We start from the raw sequence: 14,642 nt of genomic DNA, 5'->3' as shown, positions 1-14,642 counted from the left end.
GAAGAGGAGATTGGTCAGACGACACTTAATGCTCCTGAAGTGAAGATCGATCAACCGGTTTTATAATGAAGCATGGCTGGTTAATTAAATACTTCAGCATTAAATGAAGAGTGACTTCGGTCATAAATGAGCTCTGATTATTAGATGAGCTTCGGTTAATTAAATTCCTTCATCTCCAGTTATTAAATGAACTGCAAACCGAAAAAATACGGTTGGACTTATCCGACTGGTTCAACCTCTTGAAAAACGTAAAACTATCATATATCTCCAACGGGCAGATCATCCAAACGATAATGAATACATTAAAGATAACGTGTTAAGACAAACAAAACATTCCTTGGTAATATAAAAAAGAAGGTTCTAAAACTAGGCATGGGACAGAATAATGATTATCTGACCTTACCGAAGTCCACAAGTAACCTTTAAGAGGCAGGCGGCTGCCCACTGCACAAATGTGATGTGTACAAAGATAAAGCGTGCAAGTTACCTAATCCAGAACGGCACGACTCTTTTTGACCAATCATCGGATGAGAGGGAAATATGACCGTTGTCATATTTCCATTATAAAAAGAGGAAGCTGGAGAGCTGAAGAATAGTCAGACGCTCCAGGACGTGCTATTAGATGCTCCTAAAGTGAAGATCGATCAACCGGTTTTATAATGAAGCATGGCCGGTTAATTAAATACTTCAGCATTAAATAAAGAGTGACTTCGGTCATAAATGAGCTCTGGTTATTAGATGAGCTTCGGTTAATTAAATTCCTTCAGCTCCAGTTATTAAATGAACTGCAAACCGAAAATATACGGTTGGACATATCTGACTGGTTCAACCTCTTGAAAAACGTAAAACTACCATATATCTCTAACGGGTAGATCATCCAAACGATAATGAATACATTAAACATAACGTGTTAAGACAAACAAAACATTCCTTGGTAATATGAAAAAGAAGGTTCTGAAACTAGGCATGGGACAGGATAATGATTATCTGACCTTACCGAAGTCCACAAGTAACCTTTAAGAGGCAGGCGGCTGCCCACTGCACAAATGTCATGTGTACAAAGATAAAGCGTGCAGGTTACCTAATCCAGAACGGCACGACTCCTTTTGACCAATCACCGGATGAGAGAGAAATATGACCGTTGTCATATTTCCATTATAAGAAGAGGAAGCTGGAGAGATGAAGAATAATCAGACGCTCCAGGACGTGCTATTAGATGCTCTTAAAGTGAAGATCGATCAACCGGTTTTATAATGAAGCATGGCCGGTTAATTAAATACTTCAGCATTAAATGAAGAGTCACTTCGGTCATAAATGAGCTTTGGTTATTAGATGAGCTTCTGTTAATTAAATTCCTTCATCTCCAGTTATTAAATGAACTGCAAACCGAAAATATACGGTTGGACATATCTGACTGGTTCAACCTCTTGAAAAACGTAAAACTACCATATATCTCCAACAGGTAGATCATCCAAACGATAATGAATACATTAAAGATAACGTGTTAAGACAAACAAAACATTCCTTGGTAATATGCAAAAGAAGGTTCTGAAACTAGGCATGGGACAGGATAATGATTATCTGACCTTACCGAAGTCCACAAGTAACCTTTAAGAGGCAGGCGGCTGCCCACTGCACAAATGTCATGTGTACAAAGATAAAGCGTACAAGTTACCTAATCCAGAACGGCACGACTCCTTTTGACCAATCACCGGATGAGAGAGAAATATGACCGTTGTCATATTTCCATTATAAAAAGAGGAAGCTGGAGAGCTGAAGAATAGTCAGACGCTCCAGGACGTGCTATTAGATTACAAAGTTAGAGAGATAAAAACTCCTTGCACGATCCTTTCACTCTTGCGAACATACGTTGAGAAATCTACCAAGCTATTGAGTGATAAGAACGAACTGAAAAGTTCTATGTATTTACATATTTTTAAAAGTGTATTACAATACTGTACGAGTATTATAAAGTGAACATCGAGCAGTAAATAAGACTCAATTGTGTTGTGTATTGTGTTGTGGAATATTCCTAAGTGAATATCCTTCTCACTGTTTGAGAATAAGGGGTGAAGTAGGAGTTTTATCTCCGAACATCAATAAAATCTGTGTCTTGTGTTCTTCATTTATTTTCGGTCACCAAACCAACCGAACCGGTTTTCTTCCAAACCAACCGAACCAGTTTTCCCTTAAACCAACCGAACTGGTTTTCCCTTAAACCAACTGAACCAGTTTTCCTATCATTCCAACCAATTGTTCTCCATTCTCTTCTTTAACTGATCTGTGTTTGTTGTTTCAAGCTGAAACAATCTATTTCCGCACATGAACTCGGTTCAAGAGTTTGTGACAGTTTGTGTGGTGTTAAGACCGATGTTAATTCTTAAACGAATTAGCGCCAACCATTTTGTGTGTTTTAAGATGTCTCCTTTGGCCAGACCCAGGTCCCCTATCGGCGATTCTAATCCTAACAAGAGTAAATATTAATTGTCATTTTATTTGAAATACTATAATAATAATGGAGACTAAAATTTGAAGGTGGTATTATTTTTAAATTTGAAAGGTTTAAGAGCTTGTTTGAGGTTCTAAGGTTATTTGAAAAGATAACATTTCCTTATATAAAAAAGTTATCTCTTAACTCATTAAGTTATTTAGCAGGTAGTTTAAGTGGTTTCCAATTTTTCCATTTCTATATCTCAATGTCTAAGAGTTAAAAATAAACTTAACTTGTCTTTCAAATATTTTTCCTTCCGATGGCCTTTTTAGTATTGGAGGGTGCCTTGTTTTCCTTTTCATCACGTAGTTTTAAGTTAATGTTGCTTTTTGTTCGACCCGGCATCCTATTTAGCCGAATCGATTTTTTCGTCGGATTTTTATAGTCTAAATAATACTTTCAATCATCGGTGGGTCGTTTGCTTCTCATACTTTCCGATTGTCTATAGTCTAAGACAAATGTTAAAGACCGTTTTTAATGCAAAGATAGTTGCGGTGCACCTGTTACAAATGAGCAGTTTTTTTATAGTATATGATCAAAAATAGTATTAAAAGATACATGTAAAATGGTCTCTAGATTAAAGATAAATTTTAAAAACTTTTTAAAAGAACAAGTTAATTTTATAATTTATTGGAAGAACAATTTAGTTACAAAACAAATTTTGGAACAAATAATTATATTGAGAATACATCCAAAACAAACAATACTTTATGGATAAAAACAAACGAGACTTAGTATAATGAAGTAAACATATCATAGGAGAGAAACAAATAATGCAGCAGTTGATTATCTATTTCAAACCAAATGAATGTGAATAATGTACAACTTTAACATTTCTTTTAGTTCTAGAGAATATTTTTGACCCTTATAATTATAACTTTTTTTTTAAAATAAATTGAATATAAAGGTCATTGAAGAACAAAAAAAATACAACTTAAATAAAAGAAAAATGTGAAATGAAAAAAAAAACATAATGTTGTCTAATTTATTTCATTTAGTAAAAAATGTAATCACAATTAATTTGTTATGCGTCAATACTATTTAAGACATTTCTATAAATTTATAATTCATAAATAATATTTAATTTTTAAATAAAAATATTAATATACAAACACATAAAATATTTGAGTAAACTAAATTTCATCGATCCATCTCAAAAGTAACAATCAAATATAGATATTATATTATATATAGTATATATAATTATTGACTTACAATTTATAAAATTCATATATATATAATCATATCAAAGTCGGGTATCTTTATAAACGAAAATAAAGTTATATTATAATAAAATAATTAATATTAGATGTGATTGTACTACAAATGTTGTATCCTTAATCACGTCATTGTCTGAGGGCATTAATGGTTAAAACGTTCGTGAGGAATATGATCATCGTCAAAGGAGTTATTAACATAATTATCTTGGTTGTAAGACACTTGATTGTGAAGAAGTGAATTGTCACTGAAGTCTACCACCGGTGACTCGTCACTGAATATGTGTTGCTCAATGTTTTGTAGTATTTCATCGTTGTTGTTTACTGTCCCATTGAATTGTACATTTTCCTCTTGTATAGAAGGCATAACATTTGACATGAATGGAATTTGGTCGCTCATTGGTAGGGTGTTAGGTGCACCATATGTTTCTATTGTATCACCGAAATTGTTGACTGTGGAACTTTGTTGGTAATGCATACCTACAAGTAATAGAAGAAACAAAATAAGCAAATCATAGTTCTGTTTATTGCATATATGAGTAATAAGTTACCTGGATTTTGTAATGATGAGTCATGTATCTGAATAGAGTTCGGGTGATCTTGCATCTGAATAGAGTTCGAATGCATCGAATGTAGGTTGTAGTTAGTCTGGTCATATTGTGGAGGTAACATTTGGGGCAATGGGTAATATTGTGGAGGTAACATTTGGGGTAATGGATATGACATCTCTAAAGAGGGTACAGTTTGGGGCAGTATTCCCATACCAAATTGGATATTTGAAGTATTCTAATTGTTGGGTTGGAAGTACGGAAATTCTATCACGGGAAACACATTTTTACTAATATCCATCAAACGAGAATCACTTTGCAAGAGCGTCTCATAGTGTTTATCAAGTGTTCCAGGAGGAAACGTAACATGATGAATCCTAGAAAACAAAATTTGATAAAGATAAAATTGATGTATCTTAATTGACCCAATTTTGTATGAGATTTGAAGCTCAATCCTTGACTATGAAATAATAAGTTGATATTAAATATGTATAACAAATATTAAATGAGACATCATTCCACTTTTGTTACACTATTCTTGGTATAAGGTACCTTCGTTTTTTTTAATTAAAACTAAATTTACCTGAAAATGGATGCTTGATCTTGTGTGAAATCAAATGACTCCTCCCAAACTGTTTTCCTCATCGGTACTGGGTCACGCTCTCGAAAGAATAGAGGAGATTTGTTCAACTTAAAAATAAAAGGCATCTTATCATAAATCTGTATTTCATGTTTAAATTTATTTTGATAATTCATTTTGATAATTAATTAAAATATCAAATAGAGCATATTAAACAATAAAGAATGGAATGGTAGCTCTAACCAATAATTCTAAAGTTCCGGGTTGATTCTCAATCATAGTGGCCCTCATTGCATCGATGTCACTAAAATGAATCTCCATCTTACATTTTAAGTTATTTTCCAAAATTTCTCATACGATTTTCTTAGTTGAATAGTAACATTTGGCCTTCAACACACCTTCGTATCTTAAAAGTTTCTGCATAATCATTAATTTAAGTTAATTAGTATTAGTGCAATTCCAAATATTATCTAAAGAAACGATTATATGATCAACCTCTAAACGAGAGTCAATATTTTGTTTTAACCCAATAACTATTATAAAAAATTGTCAAAAAATTGTAAATGGTCTAGAAGAAATCAAATATAACTAAACACAACAACATAGTCAATGGAGAACAAGATTTTGTGATCCAACAAAAACCTCACTTCCCAAGTGTCAATCTTGAGCAATATTATTGGAAAATTGGTAGCTTTATACTTTTCTTGGGTTGATTTGGGCCTTTCGAACTTTTCCAAGAAATGTACTTCATTGATACCCAATTCCATATTATATCCGGAGCCCTCCAAAAAAAGTAAATGTATTTATTAAATACTAAAATAAAAGGAAGTGTGGACAAATGATATTTATAATTGCATACCATTGTCATGTTTGAAGACTCTATTCCATCCTCCATTAGACCAAATATATTTCTCTTTCGATGTCTCTGATCTACATATACTTAAAACATATATTCGTTGCTATATTTATAAGGAAAGCTCATGAGTTAGAGAATAACATGAAAAAGAAGGATAGCAAGTTGAGATTTTGCTTCAAAACACTTTATTTTTTGATGAGTTCAAATTTAATGCGAAAGAGAAGAGGATAGAAAATTATTTAAGATTTTGCTTAAAACAAACTATTTTGTAAATTATTTTGAAATAAACTACTTTGAGTTTTTTTATTCGAATTTATGTTTTAGAATAGCTAGCTTGTGCCGTCAGTAATAATCATTTTGATTTTATTTTAAAGTAAAAATATTCATTTAAATTTATTTAAAATTAGATATTTCACTATGTTTGATATGAAAAATTGAATTTTATTAAGAGTACAATATTTATCAAAGTTTGAATTTATTTTAAGAGTCAACAAAATAAATATTTTTGGTTGATTTTTAATTAATATATATTTATATAATAAAATTGAATTCATAGATGAAGTGATAAGAATAGTTCTGTTATTAAGATAATGAAGTTTATGAGTTCAATTTTTATTAATAAAAATATATTAAATTGAATTAGTTTTCAAGATTATAAATATATATTAAAAATAGTAGATTTGACTTCGAAACATTTTATCAACTATTTTATTTGAATTGTTAGATAAAATTAGATTGGTTAAATAGAACTTAACAAAAACAAACTTCCTATGCAGGAACGGTTAAAGAACTCAACCGGTCAAGCAACCCAACCGGCCAAGAACCTAATCGATCAAGAAGACAAGACCGGTCAGATAAGAAGGCCAAAATCGTTGGACATTTGGTTAACCTAGAGCTATGAAAAACCGGAAATCATCTGGTAAACCTAAACAACCGATCGGTGCAAATAGACACTTTGAGTATCTGTTGAAGATGATACCAAAGGGACAGACCTTGGTATTGCCATATTCATACAAGTCTGAGGACAATCTGCAGGCTGCAGAAGACCGTCCGAAAAGATCTTTCCACTCCGGGATAAAATCAGAGGCGCAATCCTCCAAGTGCAGGCAACTGTCCAACCGATAGTTGCCATATTAAGTAAAAGACAAACCTAGCCGGTTTGACCTATACACTGGAAGTCTAGACCGCCAGGTTGAAACACTGAACCTCTGCTCAACCAATCAGATTCAAAGAGATGAAATGTGACCGTTGGCATATTTCACCTATAAAAGAAGGAGCTGAAGAGGAGTAAATGTAGTTATAGTAGTTACTAATTACACAAGCTACAAGAGAGAATATTCAAGAGCTGCACCAACCTAAGTTATAAGTGATCCTTATCTCTCTACATTAAAAGAGTTTAAGCGTGTATTTGAAGTGAGATTATAATTTCAGTGAAAATTGTACGAGTGTTTATCGAGCAGAAAATAAGTCTCGATCGGATTGTGTTTGTGTATTCCTTCGTGAATATCCTTCTCGCGGTTTCGAGAGGAAGGGGTGACGTATGAGTTTATCTCCGAACATCCATAAAAACATGTCTTGTTATTTACTTTCTGTCGGTCTTACATTCTAACCGATTCTACATAAACCGACTTACTAAGTCCAGAACCGACCCACCCAATTCCAAACCGACATTATCCAAATCCGGTTCTACTTATCTTATGTGTGTGCTGCTTCAACCTGAAACAAACCACTTCCGCACTTGAACTCGGTTCAAAGGTTTGTGACAGTTTGTGTAGTATTGAAACCCGGTGTTAATATCTAACCGGATTAAACACCAACCGTTGAGTGAAAGCGCTAACCGGCCAGACCCCGGTTCCCCAGCCGCGACCTAGATCCTAACATGAATAATTTAATATATTAATTGAACAATTTAATTATTGTCACGTATAACCATGTTAGGTTGAAGACTACTACTTATATCTTAAAAAAAATTACTAAGGGATTTTATACTCAACTTCATATATATATATATATATATATATATATATAAGAGTAAATACATATTTGAGTCGAATTCTGGGTAAACCTGCCCATAAACATAAAATGATTAAAAATATAATTAAAAATATTATATGTATGTTTAAAATTTAAAACCTAACAAAACCATGTACAACTCATTAACTAACTAGGCTAATAATAAGACTTTATATTTTAAAATCAACACTAAATTTAATGATAGCGGGACATTCTTAACAAATATAAATTCGACTTTTTATGTAACTAATATATATATATATATATAATAATGTTTAATTTCAAAGTGTAGATTGTTGGGTCGAATGTTGTATTTATTTTGGATATATATATGTGAGAGTAAATTGATATTTGGGTTGGATTGTGGGTTGACCCGCCCATAAATTTAAAACGGTTTAAAATAAAATAAAAAATGATATATGTATGTTTTTAACTTGCAACATAAGAAAAACAAGTACAACACTTTAACCAAATGTGATTAATTTATGATTTGCCGATGAATAATAGTCTGGTAACAATTGAAAGTAGTTAAAAAATATGAACAAATATTTGATTGATCAAATTGTGAGGGTGCGACGTTAAATGTTAAAAAATATGAATCAAATATTTGATTGACCAAAGTGAAAGTGTATGTTCAAGAGATAAGAGGTTCATTGAGAAAACAAATATGAGAGAAGATGAGTTGTTTTATCGAAATGAATAAAATGTGAAATGAGAGAGTTTTATTTTAATATATTATCCGTGATTTATTTAAAAAATTTAAATAATACATATTATTATAATTTTATTATTATTTTTTTTGTTTATATTTTTATCTGTGTATAGAAAGGAAATGTTTGTTTAATAATTTGCAAAGTTCAAAATCTAAAAATTATATATGATTAATTAATATTATTCATAATTAATAGGTGAATATGCTAATTTAAATTTACCATATGTTTATAAATTTATGCATGAAGAATATAGTTTATAATGTTTTGATGTTTCTTCTCCTATTTTTTTTTTAAACTTAATTATACATAAACATAAATAAACACTTAAATAATATTATTTATAACTTAAACTCTTAAACAACTTTTAAAAAATTGCAAATAACCCTAAATCATCCATATTATTATGTTCTTTTTATGAGGATTGACAAAATAATTATTTAGAAACAATATTTTTAATTAATTTATAGCTACAATTGTGTGTAAATATAATTCTCGATTAATTTTGATAAATAAATACATTTATGTTTTATATAAATGTGGAGATACAACGATAAAAATATATATATTTTGTAGAAACATTTTTATATAAATTTAATTATCTTTCATTTATGTTACTTTAAGAACTTTAGTATACTTTTTTAAAACAAGCAAATTTAACACAATTTTAAATTTATGAATAACATATCCACACAAGAAAATACTTAAAGTAGATTTACAGTGATAAAATTTAAGAGATAAGAAAGATATGAATAAGATGTTACATTTTAGTAAAGAGATAAGATTTCAATTGTCTAGTAATACATGTAGATATGATTCATATTTTATGCATATTTTAATTTAAGGAATGACTTATTTAACTCATATAAATATAAATGTGAAATTAATCAAGATAAACACAAAAATGAAATATTTTGCAGAATCGTTTTAACATGACTATTTTCCATTTATGTTCCTTGATATACATTTTTTTAAAACAAATCTACAAAATCTTTATTTTTTGAGAAGCATATCATAAGCAAGAAACTATTTTAGGAGTTATAAGTTTGTTGGGATAAGTTTAAGAGACAACAATAGATTAAAAAATATATTTAAGATCATATTTAAGATTATCATATTTATAATATATATATATATATATAATATAATTTAAATTTAATGCATATTTTAAATTTAAGAAATGACTTTTAATTAAAGTAATAAATTAAATTATTTTTGTATAACTATAAATTAATCATTTAAATCAAAGACCATTTTAATTCAAAATAATTATAGATAAAATATAATATGATGTACAATATATTAACCTAAATTTTATCAAAATGAACTAAGAGATTCATCACAATAACAAATTTATCAACCCTTGTAACTTTTTAAATAAACATGTTCAAAAAAAAAAAAAAAATCTAAAAACATAGGATCTAACTCTTCCAAACCAAAACCTTTGAACTCAAACATAAAATAAAATTTTAAAATATTTTATAATAAAAAAAGTGTTGAAATTTGACTAAAGAACATTCTAATTAGGTTTATATATATATACAAAGTAAATGCAAGATCTAATTCAAATAAACTGTTTTTATATCAAAGTTAGTTCTTCCATGTTGGTAAATAATTAATCTATCACAATTGGCTTCATTTTTTTCTTTAAAATGAAAAAGAAAATGGGAATGAGAGAAGTAGGATTACTGATAGACATTCCTCTCAACATTGGTAACATTCCATATTGCATGGTCATGTTGTTGACTATTGAAATCTTGATGACGACCAATATATATATATAACGTAAATCGATATTCCATCATTTTAGAATTAGAATCATGATAATACACCAAAAAAATATTATTTATTTAGAAAAAAATTATATATACGCACAATTGTACACGAGACCTTAGATCATAACTAATCCTTGACCTAAACAATTAACATATCACATTTTCATGGGCTAAAGTTATTTTTGGCTCAAAATGAAAATAAAAAAAGGAAGGGGAAGAAATAGGGATTACCGATAGACATCCGATCATTAACCTCGCGTCGTTGCTGCCATTTATAGAATCGATCGACGCCTTTACTCTCTGCATATGTAACTTGATTCATATCGCAACGTCTTCTTCTAAATTTTATTTATTTAGAGTAGTTATATATATATATATACAAAAATTGAATGCAAGATATACTTTAAAGAAATTTATGTCGTTCTAGCTCATACACATGCCTTTTATTGTTAAGGATATTTTTATTTACGGCATACTACATTTATTTACCATACATGATTATATAAAGTGAGATGATTAAATGATACATAAATGAGTCTCTTTTTCACATAATATATTTAAATTTATTGTTTGAAAAATTAATATGACATTTTCTTTAGTTTATACATTTTATGTGAACTCTTCTTTGTAATACTATGTAATAACACTTATTAATACATAAAAAAAATGTTTGTGATATTTAAATAGTATTAAGGCATTTATAATTGATGTCATAAAATAATTATTCATTATTGGTAGTACTTCATGATTTGTTCTCTTAATAAATTATTCATAATTTTATTTTGGTAATTAATATACTAACTACTTATAAAATTATTTTTTGTTTGTTCAAATCAAATAATATAAAATAAATGTCTATAATCAATTATGACTAGTCTCATGATCATAAGACTAATGATTTTTTTAGATGCGAACTAACTGTTTTTCATGTTAACATCACTTATCTTATATAAAGATCATGCATAGGAGGGGAATTACGATATTATAAGTATCAAATATATGGTACCGTAAGATCATATCGAAAAAATGTAAGGTATGGTACCGATATTAAAATTGTTTGTATGGTAAAGGTGTGAGATTTTTAAATTTTTTGTATATTGAGATATAAAAAAATAATATTTATTAATTAATATAAATATAATACTTATGAGGAAATAAATTTAATATAAATTTAATTAAAGAAACATAAACTTTAAAAATGAAATTAAAATATAATTATAATGTATTATTATTATTCAATATATGTTATATATACTTTAACGATAAGATTGAACATATATTCAATCAAATTTTCAATATTTTAGAGCGGTGGAAAAGAGTGAAACTAAGTACTCAATCCTTTTAATTATGGTCAAGGATATTTTTACAATTTCATCCTCAATGGTTGCTAGTGAGTCTTCTTTTAACTTGGGTAAAATGATAGTTGATATTTTTAAAAGTAATTTGAGTCTTAAAATGGTGGAAGCATTGGTGTGCACAAATGGACTAAAAGTGATGAATTCAACATAAGAAAGGATCTTACATACGATGTACTTGAATTGTTCAATTAAAATTAACAAATTAAAAAAAGTGAGAAATTTTTATTAATTAAGTCTAAATTAACTAATATTTATTATTATTATAATTATTATTATCTAACATGAATTGTATTATTAATTTATAAAATAAATTATAGATACAAATGTGATTGAAGACCGTTCTGAATCACTATTCACTTTAGTCTAACTTAAATACTATACACCAGTTAATTCTATGGCTCGCCTTCTAGGAAAGACTTAGCACTCGTGATCATATCAGCAAGTATATGAGCATCCCGGACGCGAGCTGTCTTCTATACAGAGGAAATGAAAACCATAGATTACCTATTTGGGAGCTACTGTATTGCTTCGGAGCTTTGGGACAAATTATATAAAATCTTGGAGCTGATCAGTTTCCCGAGCGAATGGAATGAAATCAAAGAAGCGACACTACTCAAAGCCAAGGGAAATAGATTTGCAACAAACGTGTTCATGTTCCGCTTTGGAGTAGTGGTGTATAACATTTGGAAAGAATGGAATGGAAGGGTATATGACAGAACCCGCAGGAGCGTTGTAAAGTTATGGACAGATATTATATCGGATCGCAGCGCCCTCGCAGGAACATGGAGAAGAATTCCAAGCATAGAGCATAACTAGAATATCTGCAGGAACTGAAATTTACTATTTTTTAAACTCACTAGAATTGAAAGCATTGTAATTAGATAATTCATTTACATTTTTAGCTTTTTAACTTTTATTCAGAATGTTATGACTTCAAAATAATTATAGGCCTGTCTAGAATGATCTCTTAAACTTGTGGTTTTTTCCCATTTTTGAGAATTTTTAATGAAATGACGCTAAGTCGTTTTTCAAAAAAAATACTATACACTTATATTTATTCTTGATAATTTCAGTTTTTATATTTAGTTTTTAACGTCAGCTAGTTTTTAAAAATGTTAGATTTAAAAAAGAATGTTTTATTTTATAATAAATAACTTTAATTTTTGATTTTGTGTAACGTTTGTTTAGTAACTATATTAAATTGTTTTTTTGTTTAAGTTATTATGGTTTTTCAGATATGAAATGTATAATATCATTATCGTACCGAAATTAAGGTATACCAAAATTCAGGTAAAATAATGTATACATATTTCTATACCGAAACTTTCGATAAGATATAAGATATGTATAATAAATAAAGTATATCGTACTAACCTACCATTAATCATACCCTTTAATACTTTGAAAAAGGTTATTTACATTTTGAAACAAGTTATTTACATTTTGTAAGAAGGCATACATGTTGTGTTTAAGTAACTAATGAATACATCATAAAGTTTGATTCAAGTTATATATTGGGATTATTAGGTTTTAAGTGGAATTTCAGATCCAATCTATTGATCTATATACTAAATTGATAAGATCATTAATGCATATTGTTATTAGAAAATCAATGTTAATGTGTGAACTGGTTCAGCTCTATTGATACCGAAGGAGATAAGAGCCTCACGTGTTGTTCATTAGTTCACACAAGCTCGGTTATACTTTCTTACGACTCCTTAAACGAATGAACAAGGGTAACACTCACTATTATTGTTTAATTGAAAAGATGGTAATCTCATATAACTTACAATCTTTTTTAAGAAAAGGGATTATACATGTATTTTACAACAAATTCAAGTAATTGTGTTGAGTCCCACTTTTAATTGATCTCGCATCGTCACAAGGTTTTGACTTATTAAATAAGTCATAGAATATTTAAAGTGAGAATATTTGAAATATTGAAAATTTTCCTTAATTACCTTTTGATTATATATATTATTTTATTTCATAAATAGTTAATATATTTTTTAAAATTTTAACACTATAATTAAACTATTTAATTAATGCAAATTGCTTTTCCCACCCCCTCCCATATTCCCACCCCCGCTTCACTCTTTAATTAATTCAAAAATGACTTATTTATTCTTATCACCTTTATATATTTATATATTCTTATTTTATTTATTTTACTTATTTTATTTTATTTTATTATTAAGTTTTTTTTATTAAATATAATTAATTAATTTTTAATATTTTTTTAACTTTATTTATTTAATTAAAAATACAAAATATTATTATTTTTATATTATAATTATTTAAAATATATTAAATATTGAAATGTGTACTAATTTAATAAAATATTAATATTAATATTTTGTTATATTAATTATATATATATATTAAAATACTTATAAAAATTATTTATTAAATAATAATTAATAATTAGTCTAATCATAATATTTTAATTAATAATATTATATATTAATAATTAGTCAAACATAATATTTTTAATTTTAAATAATAATATTATATATTAATAATTATTTTTAATTTTAATTAATAATATTATATATTAATAATTATTCAAACATAATATTAATAATTATTAATATTTTTATAAATAAAATTATCTATTAAACAATAATTAATAATTATCTAATCATAATATTTTACTTAATAATATTACATTTAATATATTTTAAATAATTATAATATAAAAATAATAATATTTTGTATTTTTAATTAAATAAATAAAGTTAAAAAAAATAATAAAAATTAATTAATTATATTTAATAAAAAAACTTAATAATGAAATAAAATAAGTAAAATAAATAAAATAAGAAATGTAAATATATAAAGGTGGTAAGGATAAATATGTCATATTAGAGTTAATTAAGGAGTGAAGGAGGGGGTGGGAATATGGGAGGGGTGGGAAAAGCACCTCCCTTTAATTATATATTATTTATTTTATAAATAAATAATATTCTTTTAAAATCTTAATTGTATAATTAAACCCATTAAATTATATATATTGTTTTATTTCATAAATAAATAATATATTTATTATTAATAATATATAATATATTTGTTAATAATAAATCATTATTTGCTT

This window comes from Impatiens glandulifera, chromosome 8, assembly GCF_907164915.1.
Source record: "Impatiens glandulifera chromosome 8, dImpGla2.1, whole genome shotgun sequence".
NCBI classification, from domain to species: domain Eukaryota; kingdom Viridiplantae; phylum Streptophyta; class Magnoliopsida; order Ericales; family Balsaminaceae; genus Impatiens; species Impatiens glandulifera.
The sequence above is the reverse complement of the archived record's forward strand: the minus strand, read 5'-3'. Positions refer to the sequence as shown.